The sequence below is a fragment of the Canis lupus genome, chromosome 23, assembly GCF_048164855.1.
Source record: "Canis lupus baileyi chromosome 23, mCanLup2.hap1, whole genome shotgun sequence".
Taxonomy (NCBI): Eukaryota; Metazoa; Chordata; class Mammalia; order Carnivora; family Canidae; genus Canis; species Canis lupus.
The window spans coordinates 12,338,916-12,363,035 of NC_132860.1; the positions used below are offsets into that span (position 1 = coordinate 12,338,916).

Genomic DNA, 24,120 nt, shown 5'->3' on the forward strand with positions numbered 1-24,120 from the left:
GGCTGGCGGCAGAGAGGGGACGGTCCAGTGCTGGACGCCAACCACACAGAGGCCTTTGTGTTTCTGTAGCGTGGGTGGGCTTGGCTGGGTTCAAGTCCGAGGGAGGAAGCAGAGCATGACAAATACTGCTTCAAGGCTGATCCTCTCATCCAATCCCCACTCTCACTAGGGGAGTGTGTCCTCCCCAAATGGAGTGGGAAAGAGCCCAAAATGGTAGATGGAATCTTCTTTGCAAGCCAGACTTGGCCATGTTGCTGCTTTAGGAGATTGTTTTAGGCATTAACCTTTTGCCTAGAACTAGTCTGACCCCTTGTCATAGGGATTTTAGGCAGAAACTCTGCTCTTCCATGATTCCCTTTCTCTCCAATTCTACCTCCCTGCCTCCTTTGACCTCTCACTTTTGCTGCTAGTCAAGGGTTTTTTGAGATGTGTTTGGCAAGGTCCTTCCTGAAAAGGTTGGATGAGAGAGTTTAACAAAGGGACTATTTACAAAGGACCAGACAGGGTCGAGGCAACTGACCAGGATGATACGGTGCCCTGAGGCTAGCAATGGTGGGAGGTGTTACCTAGTGGAGAGGGCTGTTATCAGACCTGGGGGGAGCTATGGCTGTGAGAGACACCTCCAGATTGGAGTGAGACCTTAAACAGAGAAACATGGCAAGAAGGGAGCTGGGGAAATAAGTGCCCCAATTTCTCCCTTCTACATTCTTATCTACTGATGAACCTAAATTCAAACAGAAGCCAAAAGAGCAAGGGAATCTAGGTAAGGAGTCTGTAAAGCTCATCTTCCCAGAGTACAGAGCAGGGTAAGAAGGGTAGAGAGGGCCAAAATATCCAGATCACATGCTATTCTGGCCTCTGGTCTTGAGGCTTCTGATGAGCCCCTTCTCATCAGCTCACATGACCCCCATCATTGACTCCAGTGACAGCACCTATGGTCCTTTGGCTGGCACTCTCCATTCAGTTGCTTGCTCATTCACTGAATCAGCCATTTGAAAAAATTTTTGAATAGCTAATGTGATCCATGCCCTGTTCAAGATTCTCAGAATCCCGTAGTGAACAGAACCTAGTGTCTGCCCTCACGGAACTTACATTCTAGTGAGGAACATTGATGATGGAGAAATTGACACAGGGCTATGTTAGAAAACACCATCTGGGAAAATGAGGCAGGGCAAGAGAGTAAAAAGCGACATAAACCACTGTGTTAGGGTTATCAGAAAAGTGCTCTCAGAGGACAGTGTCATCACATACGCTGCACACAGAAATGCAGTGGTGTCTAGTAGTACACCACCTTTATCATTTAGGAACTTTTAATGCCTATGGGGAACAAAGCATTACATTAAAAATTGAAAGGACAAGGCTAACAATTCCAAAGGGATATTTCACAAATTAAGAGAATGAAGTGCTCTTTCGAGCTGAGAGCTCATAGGAAGAAGTCCCCTGCCCTAGAGAAATCAGCAGAGACTTCCTGAAGGAAAACACTTCTAAGTTCTATGATGGGTTGACTAGCATATAGAAAATTCTTTTTTTTTTTTTCGTATAGAAAATTCTTTAGCAATAGGGGAATGATACTACAGGAAAATTTGGAATATCACAAATAAGGAAAGAACAAGAGTAATGGTAAATGTCCAGCTAAATATGATAAACTATTGATCTCCTCTTGAATTATTTACAATATATATGATGGTTGAAAGCAAAGATCATAACATTGTGTGATGGCGTTTTCAACACATGTAGATATAACACCTAAGAAGACTACGACATAAAGGAGCAGGGAGGATATTGTGGGTGGGGAAGGGCAAGCCAGTGTGAGTAATGTCGCAGAGGTGACAATGAATTATTGACAATGGGGGGGGGGGTGCCATGTGTGAGAGCTAATGAGTTTTGCAGGCTGTAGGCAAGGATTCTACATATGCTTTGAATTACCCTCCAGCCAATTGGCATCAAAATGTGTTAGGGTAGTGGCTGGTTTAGTAGCCGAGTCAGGCTAGCTAGGTTGAAATTTCCTCTCTGCCCATAATGAGCTGTGTAACTCCATGCAAGTTTCTCAGCTTCCTTGAACTTCAGTTTTTTTTACCACTAAAGTGGAGGGAAAAACCTAACTGGGACGTTCATTGCTATGCTTGGATGTGAAACATCTGGCACAATGTTGGGCACATAGTAGGCACTATTCTTCTTGGCCTAAGAAATGAAAAATAAAATATTCTATTTATCTGGACCAAAAAAAAAAAAAAGAGCAATTCAGCTTCAGGTAGGAAGCCAACTTTGATGATAGTGGAAAGCATAGGTTCTGGAGTCAGATCGACCGGATTCTAAACTGGGCTTCTCCGTATTCCAGTGAGTGGCCTGGGGTAAAATGGTAAACTGTTTGGACTTTGGCTTTTTTGATCTGTAAAACAGGATGCTTATAGTGACTATTATGCCTTATGAGGAATCAATAGAACGCTGAAGAGCCTAGATGCACAGAGCAAGTCCAGCTATAGGGTCTTTATTGTGATGACTGTCATTACTGACTCAGAACAATCCTGCAGTGCTCTGATTCCCATCTGCCGTGGAAGAGAGCTTCCACCTGAGGCTGGGAGATAATGGTTGTGGTGGGGATGCAGGTGTACAGCTCTCATCGGTGAGATGCGGATGGACTCACTTCCATGCAGGAGAGAAGAGAGTGTGTGTGCGCATGCGTGTGGGGCAAGCCCGTGTCCCAGCCAGTGCACAAACAGCCCCACTCCTGCCTTAGCTCTTACCAAGCCAATGTATTACAGAGTTGGACACACTCTGGGAAGCCCCTTACTCACACAGTATTACCGCCCTATTTAGAGATGGGACAGCTAAGACCTAAAGATGGGTGATGGCAGATGCCCTCTGATTCCTTCTGGCCCTTTCTCTTTGCTGGGATGGTAAGTGCATGGCTGACTCAGGATCAAATCTAGACCCACTGAAACTCCGGGGTGTTACTTTTCCCATCAGCATCTTCCCTTTGTTCCTTCAAAGATGCCATGCACCTTTCAGAGGCATCCTTCCTGAAAACAGCCACCTCAATCACTCGACTGCCTTCAGGTGCTGTCCCTCTCCAATCCTGTGGAAAGAACTTGAAGTAGCAGGAAGAGTAGGGGAGGAAATGGAACAAGGAATGCAAGCAAGGAACAAGGAGGGGCTGCTGGGCACTTTCCAGCTTGTGGTTCTGCCATCCAAGGTTCAGGCTGGGGACAGGGCCCTGTGTACTGTCACTTTGCCAAACCCACTTATTCGTTCTAGAGCACGAGAAGATCTTTCCTGGCATATTCTCATGGATTTTCAACATAGATGATAATGTCACCTGTGAATAAAGACAGCTTTATTTTTTTTTCCTTTCCATGCCTTTTATTTACTTTCATAGCCATATTTCACTGGCTAAGACTTCCAACATGTTGGACAGGAGTTAGGAGAGTGGACATCCTTCCTTTGTTCCTGATCTTAGGGGAAAAATATTCCGTCTTTCACCATTAAGCATGATGGTAGCTGCAGGGTCCTTTGCTGTTTTTGTTTTTGTTTTGTTTTGTAGATTCCTTTTATTAGGTTGAGAGAGATCCCTTCTATTCCCTGTTTACTGAAAGTTATTTCCTTCTTGCAGTTTTTTTTAATTTATTTATTTTTAAAGATTTATTTATTTATTCATGAGAGACACAGACTGAGAGAGAGAGAGAGAGGCAGAGACACAGGCAGAGGGAGAAACAGACACCCTGCAGGGAGCCCGATATGGGACTCAATCCCAGGACCCTCCCATCATGACCTGAGCTGAAGGCAGGCACTCAACTGCTGAGCCACCCAGGCATCCCGTAGTTTTTGTTTTTGTTTTTAAATCATGATTGGATGAAAAATTTTGTCAAATTGATAAGATCATATAGTCTTTCTTCTTTAGAATATGAATAAAGTGCTTCTGTTGGTTGATTTTTGAATATTGAACCAGTCCTATATTATCAGGATAAGCCTCATTGATCATGGCTTTAATATTTAATTTGGATTCACTTTGCTAATTATATGTTGAAGATCTTTGCATCTATGTTCATGAGGGCTATTGGTTTTGAATTTCTCTTCTTATAATATCTTTGTCTGGGTAAAGTGGGCCTCATAAAATGAATTGAAAGTCTTCCCTTCTATTCTACTTTCTGGATCAAAGCATGTAGAATTGGTGCTATTTCTTCTTAACTATTTGTGGACTTGGCCAGTAAAATCATGCATGCCTAAAGGTTTCTTTTTCCAAAAGTTTTAAAAAAGTATAAACTCAAACTTTCTCATAGTTCTAAAAGTACTTAAATGGTGTATTTCATCTTGGCTGAATTTATGGTTTTCAAGGAATTGGTACATTTCACCTAATGTGTCAAATTTATGTGTGCAGGGTTGTTTTACGAATGCTTATTAGCCTTCCCCTGTCTGTGGGTTTGTCATGACATCCTCCCTTTCAATGTTGATATTGGAAATTTGTAGTTTCTTACCTTCTTTTCTGTTAGTATTGCTAGAGGTGTATTAACTTTATTGATACTTTCAAGGAACAAAGTTTTATTTTTATTGAAATTTCTGTTTTTTCCTGGTTTCAATTTTACTGATTTCTGCTCCTTTATTTCTTGTCCTTCTTCCTGCTTTGGTTTCATTTTGCTCTTTTTCTAGTTACTTAATGTGGAAGCTGAGCTTATTGATTTGAGGTATTTCTTCTTTGCTTCTATAAGCATCTGGAGCTATAACTATTCCTCTGAGCAACGCCTTAGCCACATCTCACAAAATTTTAACATGTTGTGTTTCCATTTTCTATTAGTTCAAAGTATTTTCTAATTTTTCTTGAGACTTCCTATTTGACCCATAGGTGATTTAGAAGTATATGGTTTAATTTCTAACTATTTAGAGGCTTTCCTGTTATCTTTCCAGTACTAATTTCAAGTTCAGTTCCATTTTAATCAAAGAGCACACTTTATATGATTCAATGCTTTTAAATTTGTGAAGATTTGCTTTATCATCCAGGATATGGTCTGTCTTGGTAACTGATTCTTAGGAACTTTTTAAAGTGTGGCTTACGCTGTTGGATGACGTATTCTCTAAGTGCCGGGCAGTCAGTGGTATTATTCAGTTCTTATACACCCCTGCTGATTTTGTCTACTTGTCCTGTCAACTGGAGAGAGAAGTATCGAAATCTCTACTAAAATTGTGGATTTGTCTATATTTTCAGTTTGGTTCATTTTTGCTTCAGATATTTTTAAGCTCTGTTGGTATGTGTATACACATTTGAGATCATTAAATCTTCTTAGTGAATTGACTTTTTTTTAAGATTTATTTATTTATTTATTTATTTATTTATTTATTTATTTATTCATGAGAGAGAGAGAGAGAGAGAGAGGCAGAGGGAGAAGCAGGCTCCATGCCGGGAGCCCGAAGCGGGACTTGATCCCAGGACTCCAGGATCGTGCCCCGGGCCAAAGGCAGGTGCCAAACCGCTGAGCCACCCAGGGATCCCGACTTTTTTTTTTTTAAGTAAGATCATTAAATCTTCTTGGTGAATTGACTTTTTTTTTTTTTTTTAAGATTTATATACTTTAGAGAGAGAGCACACGTGTGCAGCATGAGGGGCAGAAGGAAAGGAACAGAGAGTCTTAAGCAGACTCCACCATGAGTGTGGAGCCCGACTCAGGGCTCAAACTCATGACTCTGAGATCATGGACAGAGCTAAAACCAAGAGTCAGATGCTTTAACGGACTGTACCAACCAGGTACTCCTGAAGTAACCGTCATAATACCTTTCTATATCACTTACCATTGTCTTTGCACTGAAATCTACTTTATCTGATGTTTCATAGCTACTGCAGCCTTTTTTTGATGAGTATTGATGGGCATGGTATATCTTTTCCCATGCTTTCATTCCGAATCTTTCTATACAACTATATATAAAGTAAGTTCCTTGTAGACAGCCTTAAAGTAGGTCTTTAAAAAAAATCCTTTCTGAGAATCTCTGACTTTTAATTGGTGTATTTAGCCCATTTGCATTAAATGTAATTATTGATGTATTTGGATTTAGGCCTACCATATTATTATTTGTTTTCTATTTGTTCCCTCGGATTTATTTCCTTTGTTTCTCCTTTTCTTTTTTTGAATTGTTTGGAAATTTAAAAAAATTATTCCAATTTAATTTACCTATTTTGTTTTGGCTATATATTTTTGTATGTTTATAGTCGGTGGCTAATAAGATATAAAAAATATACAGGCATATTCTCAAAGTCTACAGGAATAAATGTTTTCCATTTTAAGTGTAATATAGAAATCTTATCACCATATAGGTGTCACTTTATGTCAATAGTCTTCTTAGGTGTTATATCTATGGGTGTTGAAAACCCCATCATACAATGTTATGATCTTTTCTTTCATTCATATATATTTTAAATAATTCAGGAGAAGGTCAATAGCTTATCATATTTAGCTAGACATTTACCATTACTCTTGTTCTTCCCTTATTGTGATATTCCAAATTTTCCTGTAGTATCATTTCCCTTTTGCCTGAAGAATTTTCTATATCAAATATTTTAAGGCAAGTCTACTGGCAACAAATTTCTTTATTTCACCTTTATTCCTAAAGAATATTCTTATTTCTAAGTTGACAGTTCCTTTCTTTCAGCAATTTGAAAATGTTGTTCTACTTCTCATGTTGAAACTTTTCATGCAATTTCACATATCCCCAAAGCTCTCCTCATTTTTATTTATATACTTTTTTTAAATTCTGTTTTTCAGATTGGGTAATTCTTATTGATTTATATTCAAGTTCACCAACTTTTCCTTTGCGATATTAAGTGCATCAAATGACATTTTTGTTTTGGCTATTGTATTTTTCAGCTCTAAAATTTCTGTTTGGTTCTTATTTATGTCTTCTATTTCTTTCTCAAGAGCTTATATCTTTCCATTTGTTTCAAGAGTGTTCAGTCTTACTTCTTGGAATACATTATAATGAGTGATAATTTCAACATCTGTGTCATCCCTTCATCCACTTTGCCTATCCACACTCCTCTCTCCTCTGGCAACCTTGAGTTTGTTCTCTGTATTTAGAGGTCTGATTCTATTTTTTTCTTTGTTTATTCACTTATTTTGTTTTTTAGATTCCACATATTAGTGAGATCACATGGTATTTGTCTTTCTCAGACAAATGTCTTCACTAGGCATAATACCCTCTAGGTTCAACTACGTTATAGCAAATGGCAAGATCTTATCCTTTTTTATGGCTGCATAATATTCCTATATATATCAATCTTCTTTTTTAAAATATTTTATTTATTCATGAGAGACACAGAAAGAGAGGCAGAGACACAGGCAGAGGGAGAAGGAGGCTCCATGCAGGGAACCCAATGTGGGACTCGATCCCAGGACTCCAGGATCACACCCTGAGCTGAAGGCAGACACTCAACCGCTCAGCCACCCAGGCGTCCCTATACCAATCTTCTTTACCCATTTATCTATCAACGAACACAGGTTTTTTTTCCATATCATAGTTATTGTAAATAATGCTGCAATAAACATTTTGAAATAATGTTTTCGTTTTCTTTGGGCAAATATCCAGTAATAGAATTGTTGAATCATACGGTATTTCCATGTTTAATTTTTGAGGAACCTCCATTCTGTTTTCCTTAGCAGCTGCACCAATTTACATTCCCACTAACAGTGCACGAGTGTTCCTTTTTCTCCACATCTTTGCCAATATTTGATATTTCTTGTCTTTTCTATTTTAGCCATTCTGACAAGTGTAAGATGCTATCCCATTGTGGTTTCAATGTATTTCCCCAATTATTAGTGATGTTGAGCATCTCACTTAATCTTGAGAACCCATAACCTAGTGGAGGAGGGCTTGTATGTGAGCATGTGGAGTTTAAGTCCTATGTCTGTCTGAACTGGGTTTTTGGTTGTTGTTGCCTTTTTCTATGGGTATTGTTAGAATAATAAGGGACCCCAGTCTTTCTGGTCTCCCCTTCTCCCCTCTGTCTGAATTATAACAACAGCCTAGAGTTTTCAAATGTTCAGGGACCAGGCTCATCATAGATCCAGGAGGCAAACACTCTCCAGAGTTGCAGGGGGAACCATGCTGTGCAACTTGCATAAAAGATGGCCCTCTACCTCTTTTGGCAATCACAAGATGGGCCCTTTATATACAACTCTGGGGAGTCCTTGGGGACATCTTTCCGTTACAGAGATGATGAATTCAGCCACTGCAGTAAAGTCTTAATGGAAGCGATTCAGGTCACAAAACCAAAAAATGTATTAATGACTGAGAGGTTTTCTAGGGCTGAAGAACCACTGGAGGGATAGAATAGGGAGAAGGAGGTGCATGTGTGGTCCATCTTGACTAATCAGTTGGCAGTGCCATAGAGAAGTGACTTGATACAGACTGAACACTGTTCCTCTAGTTCCTAAGTCATGATAACTGTACTATAGACTTAAAAAATGTTAGAAATAGAAGGTTCAGAAGCACCTTATTCTATGCTAATCACATATGGCACTCCTCCTCGTTGAGCCTGTTCATAGCCCCAGAACACTCAACAACACAGCTACCAGAGATGGGACTCTGAAGAAATTTGTCCTCCTGGATCCAAACCAACAGTCCATCAAGAGAGAGGCAAAACTGGAACTAGAATCTAAATCTTCTGGTGTTCAGTCCATTGCTCATTTATTTGTATCACATCATCTTTCTGCCCCAAAAATTGTAGTGGTGGTAAGGTGGTACCTCTACCCTGGTGTTGGCTGAACTTTGTATCTCCTAAAGGAATTAAGAAATTTCCAACTGTCTTCCTCAAAGACCTGTAGGAAAGACAAAAACAAACAAACAAAAAACCCTCACCCAACTGGTTAAAAAATAAAAAGACTGCTAGTTTTGGGTCTCAGGAGGACTTTCTGGAGCATTGAAGAGGATATAGACTCTGATGAGAGATGAATCTTATAGGCTTATATGCTGTAGAGATGAATCTTATATGGAACTCTTATGTGACTTTCACAGCCCAGACATTAGCCAGACTTAATTTCTAATGTGTCAGTGTGGGCTTTGAAATGTAAGGCATGTGGGAGCCCAAGAGCATGCCCAGCTCTGTGTGTGCATTGTGCTCATGACTCCTGACAGTGTGATACCCACAGGGGCCAAGTCGACATGCATGTTTTACATGCTGACCCATGCGTGTGCTTCCAGGGACGTATGAGGGCACGTGGGTTGATGTGCGTGCCTGTATGTGTGTGAATGTATGTAGATTTGACCTATCATGTTTGCCTCAAAAGCTGCAGGTACAGGAAGTCGTGTTGCAGCAGATGCCACCTCTTTGCTTCTTGGCTGACTCCCCGGCCCTCATTAACACCCACAATTGCTCCGCAGCCTTCTTATCACTAAGCTGTCCCAGCAGTCTGGATGCCTGCCAACTAGAAGCTGGGACTCCTGACGTTATCCAGGGGATGCACAGATCTGTCCCTGTCAGTCCTGGCTTCACCCCAGGACTGAGAATACTCCCTAGAGTCAGCAAGAGGGAATTCACAAAGTGCAGTCCCTCCCACATCTGAAATGTCCCCCCTGCCTGTTATTCTTGCCTCTGCCCTCCCCCACCGCCCTCCGCTGAGCCTGCGCTGAGGCCAGGCTGGGCCACAGGCCTCAGCCCAGAGTGTTCCAGACATGAGCCCAATGGCAGACGGAGCCGTGACCCTGCTGAGTGGTATTCTTTGCTTTGGGGAGCAGCTGAGAAGGAATTTTATCATGCAAGAGGAACTTTCCTCCCACTACAATTTCCAGTGCCTAACACATAATTAGTTCTCAATATATGTTGATTAAATTACAAACTGACTTCCTGACCGAGTACAGATAACGCAAGCTGAGGTAAAGGACGGGGCACCGTTTAGGGACAGGGCTGTGCACTCTTTGATTTGCATGTTCTACTTGAGGCTGGAATAGTCGGAATTAAAAATGAATGGGCAGTTCCACTGAGGTCAGCATTTACTGGGCACCTACTGTGTGTCAAGCCCTGGGCCAGACCCACAGGAAGAGCTCCTTCCTCACAGAATGCTACGACGTGTTGGGGTGGTAGCTGCATCTGTTTGCTAGGGCCACCATAGCAAAGTGCGCAGACTGGGTGGCTTACACAACAGAAGGTGTCAGCAGGGTCCCCTCTGAGGGGCATGAGGGAAAGTTCCCGACTCGGCCTCGTTCCTCAGTTGGTAGATGGCCATCTTCTCCCCGTGTCCTCACATCATCTTCTCTCTGTATGTGTCTATGTCTAAATTTCCTCTTCTTAAGGAGACACCAGTCAAGTTGGATAAGGACCCGTCCTAATGACCTCATTTTAATTCAGTTCCTTCTTTAAAGACCGTATTTCCAAAGCCAGTTACGTTTTGAAATACTGGAGACAAAGATTTCAACATACAAATTTCAGAGGGGACACGATTTAGCCCACAAAATAGATGCAGATAATATAAGTATCACTTCATCCATGAAGATTTCTTGGGCTTTCTTCAGTCCAATGTGATACGCCCATAATAACTGCTGTCTGATTTTGTCATGGTCACGATGTGTTTAGACCACTATCTTCCTTCTAGTCTGAGGCCTCACAAGCTGGGCTTCAAGGAGTTCATGTTCTGTTTCTAATACGTGGCATAACACGAGGCGCCTAGGAGTGAAGTAAATCCTTGTTCTATGGATGGATGGATGGATGGATGGATGGATGGATGGATGGAACTGATAAACATGGAACAAAATAAGGCAGGCACTTCTGGTAGATTCCATGGTCTAAGGGAGCAGAGGGGAGTTGGATGGGACTCTCAGAGGGGAGCCCCTGCATTGGGTTCTGTCCATAGCAGTTAATCTTGCTTTGCAAAGAGGGCAATAGGGATCAAGTGTTCCCACACCAGGGATCTCTCTGCCAGTGGGGACTGCATTACTCCTGGCTTCTCAAGCTGCACCTGGGAGATCAGTCTGATGGCCCCATGACTGCTGAGGTCACTCTGACAGAACAAAGAGACTCTGCACCATCTTATCCTCTTCCAGTCCCAACTTTCATCCCACCTACCCATCCCAACCCTGGTTGTCATATTCCTTTCCTGGAATCAATGTGGGGGCAGCCTGGCAGGAGTTTGCAAATAACAAAACCCAGAATGGAGGCTGAAAACAGTCAGTGATACTCCTTCCCCCCGGGACTGAAGTCCTAAGTGTATCAGGGTCTTTACTGGGTGGTAGCCCCTGTTCCCATACCGCTTGCTGGTCTTGAATGCAGCTCTGGTACAGCCGGGCTCCTGGCTACCCCCACTACCCAGCGTCCTGTGTCTCTGGGGTTGCTCTCTTCACTCTATATACTCCTCCAGAAGGCCCCAGAGTCCAGAGAGGAAAGGTCCTCCTTCTACACCCCCTTCCCCCATCCTGGAGCTACTCCCCTTGACTCTCCCCAGCCTTACCACTCAGGCCTTAGCCATCTTTTGTGCCTATTGCCCTACGACGGGCTGGATTCCTAGAATGACCAAGGTCAGTACACAAGGCCAGGCCTCGCCCTCATCCCTTCCCCCTCTGCTGGGGTGCTGTGCTCTGTGATGCCTGGACCCGAGCGGAACCGGGGCTGCCTCTTTGGGGACAGGAGGTCTCATTTGATTGCTAATTCCCTGCAGACATCCAGGCTACAGCTCTTCCCCTTCTGACTGCTCCTTGACCCTGGGACACTGGGGGCCTTCGGGAGCCCAGGCTCTGGGGAAGGAGAGGACTGTCTCAGCGGAGTGGGAGTCCAGGTGGCCCTTCGGAGACACGGCCGGGGGCGCACCCTGGCTCCTCTCTCGGCCTTGCCAGGGGGGGACCTCACTCTAGCAAACAGAGCCGTGGCGCAGACAAAAGCCATGCGACATCACGAGGACACCCGCCCGGTGCCACGTTCCGGGCATAAAGGGCCGGGGCTCAATACCTTTGCAAAGCCCTCATTGTGCTGCATCCCGCCCGCCCTCCCCGCCTTCCCCCCACTATCAAGCCTTTCTGGGGCCCTTTGTTGTCAAACCAAATATAGCGCTACATTGTCTGGCCTCCCACCCATCCCGGCTGGATAAAGGGGCCCGGCCGGCCGGGCGCCCCGCTCCTCAATGCTATCTCCCCGCCGCAGCCCCGCCCGCCCGCCGCCCCGGGCCGCCGCCGGCCGCTGATACGCCGCCCATTCTTCTCCCCGGTTCCCACGAGCATGTCACTAACCGGTTCCTGGGCCTTATCACCGGGAGGAAGAAAAGGAGCGCCTTTGAAGAGTGGAAACAAAACATCAGGCCCCATTGTTGTGTGACTTCCCCGGCCGCAATCTAGGCTCTCCATCGCCGCTCGCAGAGGCCCCGACCGCGGCCTAACGCAGATGCTCCAATCGGCAATTTGACCACCAGGACACTTATTGTCCTGTATCTGTCATCTCTGCTCCGCGGGCCTGTGGCTTTTAAACCATCCTTTTCAGGGCTGGCTCTCTCCTGGCTCCGAGCAGGTCAAAAGCCGCTGCGGGTGGCGGTGGCGGTGGTCGGGGCGAGGGCCACCGAGCGGGCGCCCTGCCCTGCCCGGCCGTTCCCTCCTCGCCTGCCTCCTCTCCGCCCCACCTTTCTCCTCCCGTCCTGTGTCCTGTCTTGCACTCCGCCTCCGGCCTCTGCCTCCCCTGTGGCAGCGCAGCCCCGGACCTGAGTGGCTGGGGGCAGGCCCCGGCTGGCGGGGGCCTTCCTGCCCTGAACCCGGGCGAGGGGCCTGCCAGGGAACGGCTCTCGGTAGAACCACCAGGATCCTGGAGAGCTAAATTCCAGAAAAGGCTCTGGGCCAACCCGTCCATCCCACTTCTTTTGCCCGGGGAGCAGCAGCAGAGGTTCAGAGGGTGACACAAGCTGCCCTGACGTCACCTGGTGAGTTGGCAAAGGCCAGGACTAGACACCAGGTCTACCTGGCTCTCTGACCCCTGCCAGGAAATGCTGCGTCCCAGGGGTGGCTCACCATTCCCTCTGAGAAGCCCAGTGACATGTCCCTGTGTTAGGTGTCTGATTGAGAGGCAGGCAGGTCTGAAACTCATCTGTCACTCATCTTCCACTTTAATGAATCCGTTTCCCAGCATAGCACAAAGTGGCTAGGCCCCGACCATGGGGACACAAAACCCTAGGGAGAATATTGGCTTTGCTGTTTTTAGCTGTGTGACAGTGGGTGAGTCACTAAACCCCTCTGTGTCTGATTCTTCACTTTAAAAATGGGTACAAGAAAGCAGAACCTACCTCCTTTTTGTGAGGATCCATATAGAGTCCCAGACCCATGAGAAGCTCCGTGCAGATATTAGCTATTAGTGATCCCTGGGAAGAAGCCTGTTACCAAACTCCATTTTGGTATCAATCACTCTCTCCTTTCGATATCTTGTAAATGTGGACATCTCAGAGCCTGTCTTAGAGTAGTAGGGTCCTTGTACTGGGCGCTTTAGTTTCCCCCTGAAGCTAGGGCCCTTGCCCACCACTGCAGTGGCAACATCACTCAATAAAATGCCTTCCCCCCATCCAGCAGCATGTACTGGGCACATGCTATGTGCCAGATATCGTGGGTATCCTTGCCCCATAGAGCTCAAGGTCAAGTCAAAGAGATGACATGAAGCACATAAATACACAAATAAACATTCAACTCCAAACTGTAAGATGAAGCAGAAGTACAGGGTGTGATTGAAAGTGATATTGGCAGACCAAATCTAGAGTTTAGGGAGGGCGTACCAGAGAGAAGGACATCTCAGTTGAGTTTGAAAAGAATGATGGAAGGTGGCCAGGCCAGAAATGAGTGATAGCTCTAGGCAATGGCATGATGAGGCCCGTCTGAGGACTTGATCAGAGCCTAAAAATCTGGCATGTCTGGGTAAGAGGGCATGAAGTCAGCAGAGGGTACACAGGTCACTCAGGGTTGCATGCGAATTTGGGATCTGTTTTCCCCCTAAAGGCATTATCAGACTTCAGGGAGGTTCTGAGTAGCTCCTTTGGCTCTGGACAGAGAATGGATAGAGTGGGGCAATTAGATGCACACAGCAAAGAGGCTATTGAGGTACTCCAGGTGAGAGAGGGGAGGAGCTGGGGCTTGCACAATGGATGTGGAAATGCAGACAGGAACTCACGGGGTATCTGCAATAGAATCTAGAGAACTCAGTGATGGTTGGATGATCGAGTGAGAAGGGAGAGCAACGAATAGAGGAAGCTTCTGACCTCAGCACCCAGGCTTATAGAGACTCCACTGACTGGGAAGGGGAACCTGAGAAGCTCTGGACATCAAGAGCTCTGGTTATGTCTGAGGTGCCAAACCACAGAAGGATACTTGGATCTGGAGGTTAGAGTAGCAGTCCAAGCTCGAGATGCGCATCTGGGCATAAACGGCACGTTATGTGTGCCGAATGCTTCCATGAAGGAATAAAGTGTTACTAAAATTTGAACTCATATTGTCCAACTGAAAAGCTAATGTTTTATACACTATTCAGTCACCTTCTGATCAACTCAATTCAGGAAAATGGTGAGTCTTCCAGCATCCAGTGACTAAGTCCCGAGCAAAAGGTGATACCTCCCAGACCAAGGCGATAGCCTGGATTCTCAGGAGAACTCTACAGAAGAGAACCCAGGAGTATCCGGTGTCAGAGATTCTGGCATAAGATCTGGAGGTACATTGGAAGAAGAAGAATCTTGGGGGGTGGGCATGGGAATTCCATCACATCCCCAAACTAGGCCAAAACTCTCCAGAGTAGACATCCATAAGCACATAGATGGTGCTCAGGTTGGGCAAGCATGAACAATCCCTACATCTCGATGACATAACTCCATCAAGTGCCACATGGGTCTGGCAGCACTGGAGACAGTTTTCCAAAAGCAACTCCCGAATCAAGGCTATTTCCACCCTTTATCACTAGTATCTTGATGGTCTTCGCTTTCCATACTGGGGAAGGGCAAGAAAGCATGGAGAATTCACAGCTGTTCCTGACAATTTTGAACTGGAAGCAACATAAGTGCCTGCCGTGCGCAGCCTGTGGACCTGGCGTGTGGCCTCAGCCCAACTGCAGAGGAGACCAGGCGACGGAGAGGAGCATGTGGAGACTTAGAGAGGATTGATTGTCCTCCCTCCTTGGCAGGTGCACACGCTCTTTCCTTCTTCCACTGGGAGAATTGATGCAGGAGACAGAATTGGAAGATCCAAGTACATGATTGAAGAGGGTCAAGGCCGGGGATGATGGCCTTCAATCAGCCTTTGACTAAGAGCGAGGATCAGAAATCTGTGCCTAAAGCCTTGTCTGTTTCTAGGCACGTGGATTCCATTTTCTCTTATTCACTACATGTGCTACTCATTGGAAAATGCTGCTATTTCTGTGACCTCAGGAGAGGTTAAAGTGATTTACTCTGTCACAGTGTGAGGTCTGGGCCCTCTCATGCCTGCTACCACCGAGGATCCGTGTAGAGGGGACAGCTGCCAGGGTGGGACAAGAGGGCCTTCACTGCGCAGGATCCTAACAGGCCACATGCAGGGAACTCCCCACAGGAGCAAAACCTCCCCACGCCAGAATCATGGTCTCTGCCTTGAGCTGGCCTCGCCAGTGAGTTTCCGTATCCTTCTGGCACAGTGATCTTATCATAGCAGATTAAAAATGAGAATGGGCCCATAAAACATGCATTATGGTGTCTCAAAGCCTCATAAAAGGCAGATAAATGCCTTGCTCCAGAGGTCCCTACATTGAGTTTACACCTTTCTCCCTTCCCATAATGGAATCGTCAACAACAGATAATTGAAGTTAAAAAAAAATCAGTAACTTGTAAAGTTCAACTCAGTGGGCTGATTGTTTGGCCTCATGGATGGCCTGGGGTAAAGATCGTGCCAGAAGATACCTGCCTTTCCAAATGGCTCCTCCACATTTTCCAGGAGGCTTGGAGCAAAGGCACAGAAAGAAATCTTAGGGACAGCTCTCCTTTTCTGATTGCCTTTTAGCATGCCTTTAGCACTTTCCCACTGGTACCGGAGTCTCCAGCCCCAAACCAAAATGTTTCAATTCAGGTAAATACTAGGCTTCTTAGGAGTCTATTCCCAGGATTTTAGACACTCCCCTGAGAATCAGCCTTGACTGAAAGAAGAGAGGGCTGCTAGACATTGGACAGGTGGTCTGTCCCTGTATCTCTGACCACTCCCAGCCGCGGGTGAGTTCCCCACATATTTCAGCTCAGCCTTGCTCAACCGTTCTCAGGCAGGGAGGATCGAAGGTGCTAGAGTTGAACAATGAGGCTGGCTCTTGGCGTACTCTGACTTTGGCCAAGCTGCCACTTCATGCTCAGGCTTGGCAAGTGGCTCTGTTCCTGGCTCCTCTGCACCCAAGTCCTTTGACTTGCTGCTGTGTCCTCTGAGAGTGGAGATTATCCCAGGGATGGGCATGCTGCCTGGGCTTGACCCAACTCGGCCATTCGGCTTCCTTCCTGTCCAACTCCCCCAGAAGCTCACTTTCTGGGACACTGGCCTTCTTCCTACTGTTTGGATAAATCCTTCCCCCGGCTTCCTTCTCTGTGCTGATCCTAGGTCCTGACCCGACCTACCCCTCAGCCTCCAGAACTCAGGGGCCCCGTTGTGGCCAGGAGCAGTGAGAAAAGGAAGGCATGGCCTGGGTGGGGTTTGGGCCCAGGTTCATGGATCTCCTTTGGACCGAGTATGATAATTCATGCATATCAGCCCAAGGCTTCCCTACCAGGCAAGGTTAGAAGAAGACATGTTCTTTTGAACTGAGTATTCGGGCCTTCCTTACTACACCACCGACAGCCGGGCTCTGGAGATGCGCCGGCATCTCTTCTTGCTGGAGCTTTTTTCTCTTCCAGCTCTAAAGCATAGACAGCATCTGTGCAGAGCACCCCTCATGCCAGCTATCCCATCACAACCACGATCTCCAGATTGGTCCTCGGTCCTATAGCACATCATGCCGACCATTGATTGAACCCCAATTCCCCTGTATTGGAATTGTTTCCTTGCACCTCTGCCTCCTAAGCTGCGGGAACGTGGGCGGCAAGGACCAGCCAGCTCTGACTTACTTTTGTATCTCCAGAGCTTTACACAATGCCTGGCACCTAGTACCTGCTCAATAAATATTTGCAGAATGAGTAGACATATTTCATTGTGTCTTCTGAGTCCCATTCGAAGCAGGTGAGAACTTCCGTAATGTGTTGAGACTGTTTGCCCATAAACTGTGTAGGGAAGCTCACTGATTCTGTGACCTCCCGGGATGGGCTCTAAAACACAACTGAGACAGAATAAATGTCTAGCTGTTCTGTTTTGACTGGTGACAAGAGTTGCAAGCTGATTAATACATTTAAAGTGGTGATCAATTTGTCTTATTCACATCCTCTTATCTTGATTGTAATGAGTAGATCTTTTAACATAATGAAAACTGCATATTTCACTCAAATTCACAGTTTTGCATTCCAGAGGAGATGAAATGCTGTTTTTATTTAACGTTAAAATGAGGTGTACGCTCTTGTCTTGGGAGGCCAGGGAAGGTGACAGGCAGCCTCTCTCCTTGAATGCCAGAGGTGTGGAATCTCCTAAGACCTCAAATTTGACTATAAAGATTGGTTTCTCAAACTAGGAAATGGGGCTGCACCTCCTCGGTCACCTTGTTTATTTTTTCCCCATTGATGAGAGTGACCTATAAATCAGCCCTGGCTGAGGCCATCTGGTTTTGGCTTGAATACGCTTCAGTATTCAAATAAAATCTCTCTCGATTTTATTTTTCAAAGCCTTGAACATAAGAATAATTCTTATCCTGGTCCAAAATAGATACCTCCTATCATTCCTATTTCCATGGGCTTTCCTTTTTCTCTTGATCTCTTTCTTCCTTCCTCCTTTTCTTCCTTTTCTAGCCTCTTATCAGTTTTACCTAAAAATGTCTTTTTTTTTAAAGATTTATTTATTTATTTATTCAGAGAGAGAGAGAGAGAGAGAGGAGAGAGAGAAAGGCAGAGACACAGGCAGAGGGAGAAGCAGGTTCCATGCAGGGAGCCCGATGTGGGACTTGATCCCTGGTCTCCAGGATCACATCCCGGGCTTCAGGCGGCGCTAAACCGCTGTGCCACCAGGGCTACCCAGTTTTCCCTAAAAATGTCTAATATCATAATAACCTCTTACAATTTTGCAAAAGCTTAGAGCTTTCACTGTGCATTTCAAACAGCCTTGCAGGGATCCCTGGGTGGCGCAGCGGTTTAGCGCCTGCCTTTGGCCCAGGGCGCGATCCTGGAGACCCGGGATCGAATCCCACGTCAGGCTCCCAGTGCATGGAGCCTGCTTCTCCCTCTGCCTGTGTCTCTGCCTCTCTCTCTCTGTCTCTCTCTCTCTGTGTGTGTGCCTATCATAAATACAAACAAAACAAAACAAAACAAAAAAACAGCCTTGCAGACCTGGATGGTGAGTGGTTTGCTTTCAATTCTCTGCTGATGCTGCTTCTGCTGGATTGACCTCTCTGACCCACACCCCTTTCTGCCTCACTCACTGCCTTATCTCCAGCACCCAAAAAGTGCCTGGTTCAGGGGGTTCTAGTCAATAGTTGTTGAATGAATGAACAAATGCATGTGTGAATGAATAAGTGGTGCCCAGAAGGTGTGGCCTTCTGGTGCCCCGTGCCCCTGTCCATGGTTGGTTGTGTGACCTCTCCACCTCTGCACTAAGCAGCTAGGACCACACAGGGGCAAAGCGGAAATGGGGACAGAAAGGGATATTCACACACTCTTCTGTGGCCACACTCAACGTAGGGAATGCTCGCATGCTGTGAGAAGGCTGTGCCTTTGCTGTGGAGACCAAAGAAGGGACGAGAACAGCAGGTGCGCAGAGAAAAGCAGAGGTGAGAAGCAGAGAGTGAGCAGAGAGCTTCCCAGTCCTGGCTCCCAGGGGCGCCCAGGCCTCAGCCATATCCCCGTGGGGGCTTCAGGAGATGATCCCTGTCCTTATCCAAATCCCCCTTCACTGCTCCAGCCAACTCACAACAATTTCCTTTACTTGCAACCAAGCATGTCCATCTAAATAAAGGTGGACATGAAGATGTCTGTTTCTTAGACTTGGAAGGGAGGCTGGGGAGGGCAGGAAACTCTCCCAAGGCCGCAAGAAACAGGAGCGGCCAGTCCGGGCTGAGTGCCCTCTGTCACTGAAGCGCGTCCCTGTCCCCTGCTGGAGCTCTTCCCCAGCGTTGCATCTCGCTTTTAACAAAAGAAAGAGTGACTCCTGGAGCAGCCAGATGTAGCCGAGCAGTGGGAACCCAAAGCAAGAGGAATTCACTCTCCATAAATTATGCTTTAATAGATGTCAATTATTAATTCCTAAATAAATATTTGTTAATATTCAAAAGAGTTTGCCTACTAAGAAAAACTCAGGCTACACAGAATAATTAGGGCTTCTCACTGTGCAATGGCTGTGGCCCATAATGATTTTTTCCCCTGTTCTGCATCTTTATTTTTTCTGAAGTGTGAATGTCTCGCTGTGTCAGGTTTCCTGGGGAGGGTTCGGCTGGCCGTGCGCACGGTAGGATGCAAAGGGCTGACGCTCCCAGGGACGTTTCCATACGGGCCAGCGGATCTTTCTCTTTCTTCTTTGGAGAACAGGATTCTGTGAAACACTGAAGTTGTCCCACGTGTGAGGAGAAGAACTGGAGTTCCAGCCAAAACTGGGAAAATTTAACAATCAGCTTGACAATGGCCTGGTAACGTATCACAGTATGGAGCGCTGTGCTAGGGCTGCGTTAGCCTGCAAGGGCGGGAGTGGATAACGAACAGAATAGATGAGTCTCCAGGGTTTAAAGAGTGTGCAGACTAGCAGCTGAGAGCTCCCTGATAAATTCTTAGCGCAGGGGAAAGGGATATTAGTCCACAGGAGAGGGATCAACAAAACATACAGGGAAGCCAGAAATATATCAAATTGGGGACAAGGGAGCAAATAGATTCACAAAAGAACTAGAACCTGAGACAGACCCCTCAAGATGCATAGGTTTTTTGATGGGCAAAGATTGGCTTAGCATTGGAGTTTGAAAGGACACTCAGTCATTTTCTCACCTATCTAAAATACATTTATTTGGAGCAACTGGTAGATACCAAGTCCTTGTCTAGATACTGGAGATATAAAGAAACACCAAACTGGGTCTGTGAACGTAGAGATTACAGCTCAGTGACGTATAATAACTACGCATACAATGCCACCTAATACTATCATATATAATATAAAAATAGTTGCAATGCAGTGAATTATGGATCCAAGAAAATGACCACCTCTACCAGGGGAATGAGAGAAGGCTTCAACAGATGGGGACACTCATTTATTTACAAAAAATATTTACTGAGTGCCTACACGTGTCAGGCGCTCACTGTGTGTTAGGATAGTGCAGTGAACAAAACAAACTAAGCCTTTTTTTTTTTTTTTCAAATTAAGCCTTTTTATGTCCTAAGAGTTCAACAAATTAAAGAGGAAGGACATTCCTACCAGATGCTCAGGCAAGGGGCTTCTCAAGAGGTAAGGCTGGAGAAGAAGTCAAAGCCACATTTGGAAAGACCTCACAAGCTAGGCTGAACACTTAGGACTTTATCTGGAGAATTTAATGCAAAGCCAAAGAAGGCTGTTAAAGCAAAGTGTGAGGAAGGTGACCTTGAGGGCTCTGTGACAGCCAGACTGGCCAAAGATGAAGCTGGAGGCAAAGAGTCTCATTAGGAGGTCATTGCAATAGTCCAAGATATCCATGACCAGGGCTTGAACCTGGGCACAGGTGGTGGGGATGGAGGAGGGATGCATTTGAATTGAAAGAGTTATTCTTCACTGTGTGTGTGTGTGTGTGTGTGTGTGTGTGTGTGTGTGTCTAAGCTCTAATTGAAGCTTCTTGCTCCAGAAAAATTCTCATACTCTCCTACACGTGTTATTTTGCAAACGACTTCAAAGGGCACTGATTCCACCTTAAGAACTGCTGAGTTATTATGGAAACAGTTGGGGTAAATGGGGGTCAGGTGGTGAACATATAAAATCGAAGGTTGCAGCAATGATTTGGGTGTGGATCTGGCACTGGTCTAGTTGCCCTGTCAGGCCCTGCCGTCCTGAGCCCTTCCTCTCACTGCCTAATGAGAGGCATACCTTTGATGGACCCATACCTTTGATGGACCCAGGCCACCAAATATGCGTGTCCCTCATTCCTACCTGTCACTCGGCCAACCACCTGAGCCACAGGCCAAGGGGGTAAGTTCCCTCCTGCCTCTTCCATTCTGAGAGTGTTTTCCTAGTGATACCAATACCTCAGGGTCCAGACCCAAGGTTCGTCACAGATGCCACAAGCCTAGACTGAGAAGACCAGCAGACGTCCACAAACCTCATTCCCTCATTGCACAGATGGGAAAGTGAAGGCCCAGAGAAGAGAGAAGTTTCTTCAAGCTCACCTGCGGTAAGTGGCCAAGTGGGACCTAGAACCACCACCTGCTAATCTCGCTCATCCTCTGCCCCTCATCGTATACAATGGTTCCCTTCTCTGTGTGTCCAGTGGGACAGCGCACGTCTTGTCAATGGCACCAGTCAGGTTCAGCTCATGCACCAGAGCCTTTGGACACAAGCTCTGAGAGCGTGTCCATACCCAATGCCAGGACTCCAGGAGTGTTGAGTAGAGAAAGAGGGGGTTTTGCTTGCCCCTGAAATCTCAGCAGTTTTTTTCTGCCAGCCTCACCATCCCAGGCCCAGGAAACAGGAGCCCTTGCAGTTAACCCCATGAGCTCTGCGACTCCTCAGCAGCACCGTGAGGGTAATGACTCCCGATTCCCAGGGGTGGCCTGTGTGCTGAAGGGAAACAGTACACCCATGGACTCACGCAGAACACTCAGGAAGTGCTCCTTCCTGCCTTTCTCCTTGCCACTTCTTCCCACACTCAGCAAGAACGGGGCTGTGGGAAGAATCAGGGCACAGGAAGGCTGGGTTTCTGGTCAGAAAAGGCAGAAGCCGAGTTTGGCCTTCGTTGTGGCCCAGAGCCACATGATTGTCCATATATCATAGTTGCATACAAACTGACACAGAACCAAGTCAAAAAAAGCAGTACGCAGGAGAAGGAGCTGAGGCGTCCTTGGCATAAACCAGCCCCAGGGGGGCTGAGGCCCTGCCACAACCCATCAGGCAACACAGAGAAAACCACATCTCTGCTCGATTGGGCCAGCCACCTCCAGGTGCACGACCCTGGCTCCTTCTGAAAGATCTCTCGGCTTCATGGGTGGCCATGCTGGTGGGAAGGGACAGGAACGGGGACCAATGAGAGAAGGTAGGGGCCCGAAAGGCAGGATCTGGACCCAAATCAAAGGGAGTTCGTTGTAACATCCAGTTGTCCCGGGTGATCACCATTCCTTTGATTCTGGAGCACGGACATGAAAGATGAGGGCTTGGACACATATGCTCTCGGGGGCAGCTTTTGGCTTATGTCTCCATAGCTGTGTGCGTTTGGGAGAGTTATTTAGAGTCGTTAAGCATCCGTTTCCCCAGTGTCTGCATCCATCGGTTAGGATAAATAATAGGAGCCAACTCAGTGCTGAGTCGTAGACTGAGTGAAATAAAGCATGGGGAGCAGCTGGCACGGAGCCGTATTACCTAATGGTCAAAACATCTACCAAGGCACAAACAAGAGCAGGAGGGCAGTGCTGGCCCTCCTGGAACCAGCTGCTGTTGTCTCTGCCCCAACAGCTGCCTGAATCCTTCTGTGGCCCTCTTTTTTTTTTTTTTTTTTAGCTAAACTTTTTAAGAAAGGAAAATACATGTACAGAAAAATATGCAGCTCATAAGTTGGCTTGATATATTTTCTCGAAGTGCACACACACATCCACGAAACTGGTCCCCAGATCAAGAAAGAGCTCCTCATGTACCTTTGGAGTCAATGCTTAGTCCCCTTTGACTAGGGTAACTGTTTTCTGACTTCTAACACCATGGATAAGGAGTGTCTGAATTATCTATCGTGGAATCATACAATACACACACGTTTGTGTTTGGTTTCTTTCAATCAGCAATGGTTGAGTATAGTTACACCTTATTTTCATTGCTTGCCCTAATCTATTACATGAACAAACCATAACTTGTTTATCCAGTCCATGGTTGGTGGGTTTCTGCCCAGTGTCCAGTATCTGATTATTCTGAGTGGTGCTGCTGGACCATCCTCATACACAATTTTGGTGAGCATATGTATGCATTTCTGTTAGTTATGTATTAGGTCGAATCAAATTAAGTTGCCATTTTTGTAGATCAGAAACAATCAAATATTGGCAAGTTCACATGGTTCAATCTACTACTTTCGAGTAGAAATGTTGGGTCATAAGACATTACATTCGACTTTGGTCTTCGAAAGTGGTCGCACCAGCTTACCCTCCCACCACTACTGTGTCAGTTTCCAATTTCCACAGCCTGGGCTACCCAGAGCCTCCCGCTGAGTCTTAGCTGCTGACATCCTCTGTTCCTATGGGCCCCTTTGTATCATGCATTTACAGCATGCTATGTGTTTGCTTTCCCCTTGGGAAGGTCTTTCTGACTGTTCTAACCCTAACTGAGCCATGTTTTAGTATGTGAAGAATGAGGCTGAGTAGGATGGTGGCAGAAGGAATCAAACCAAGAGGACAAAGAACAAAGGTCATCCCCCTTGCAATGATAAACTTGGAGAGCCTGAGCTTGATTGGTAGTAAGGGCATTTTTTTTACACCAGTAATTTTTAACCTGTCCCCACACAAGAAATGGGAAGTAAGAGGATGGGAGATAAAGAAGCTAGATATTTTCAGAGTGTTGGAGTTGATGGTTGAGGTCCATCCACCAAACAGAGGCAGAATGGGAGGCTTTGTTCTCCTTGGGCTTCATGTCCTTAGGCCTGGCAGGGCCCATGTGTCTATTAGCCATAGCAGGCTCAGTGCCCAGGACCCACAGTACATTTAGGTGCCCATGAAAACATTTCAGTTTCTTTCTTATTAAAAAAAAAAGATTTTATTTATTTATTTGAGAGACAGTGTGTGAACAAGAGAGAGGGAAAGAGAACAACTGGGGTGGGGGAAGGGAGGGAGAGGGAGAAGCAGACACCCCGCTGAGCAGGAAACCTGATGTGGGGCTCAATCCCGGGACTCTGGGATCATGACTTGAGCCAAAGGCAGGCGC

At 46.1% G+C, this 24,120-nt stretch overlaps 1 long non-coding RNA gene across 2 annotated transcripts in view; it reads left to right on the forward strand.

Moving 5' to 3' along the window:
* The window catches only part of LOC140614741 (uncharacterized), a 119,299-nt gene that overhangs the window by 80,885 nt on the left and 14,294 nt on the right, over positions 1-24,120 (forward strand). For both annotated transcript variants that reach the window (XR_012015530.1, XR_012015531.1), the window contains exons 2-3: positions 19,587-19,684; positions 20,407-21,400. This is a non-coding gene — a long non-coding RNA (uncharacterized lncRNA). The remainder of the gene's footprint in view (positions 1-19,586; positions 19,685-20,406; positions 21,401-24,120) is intronic.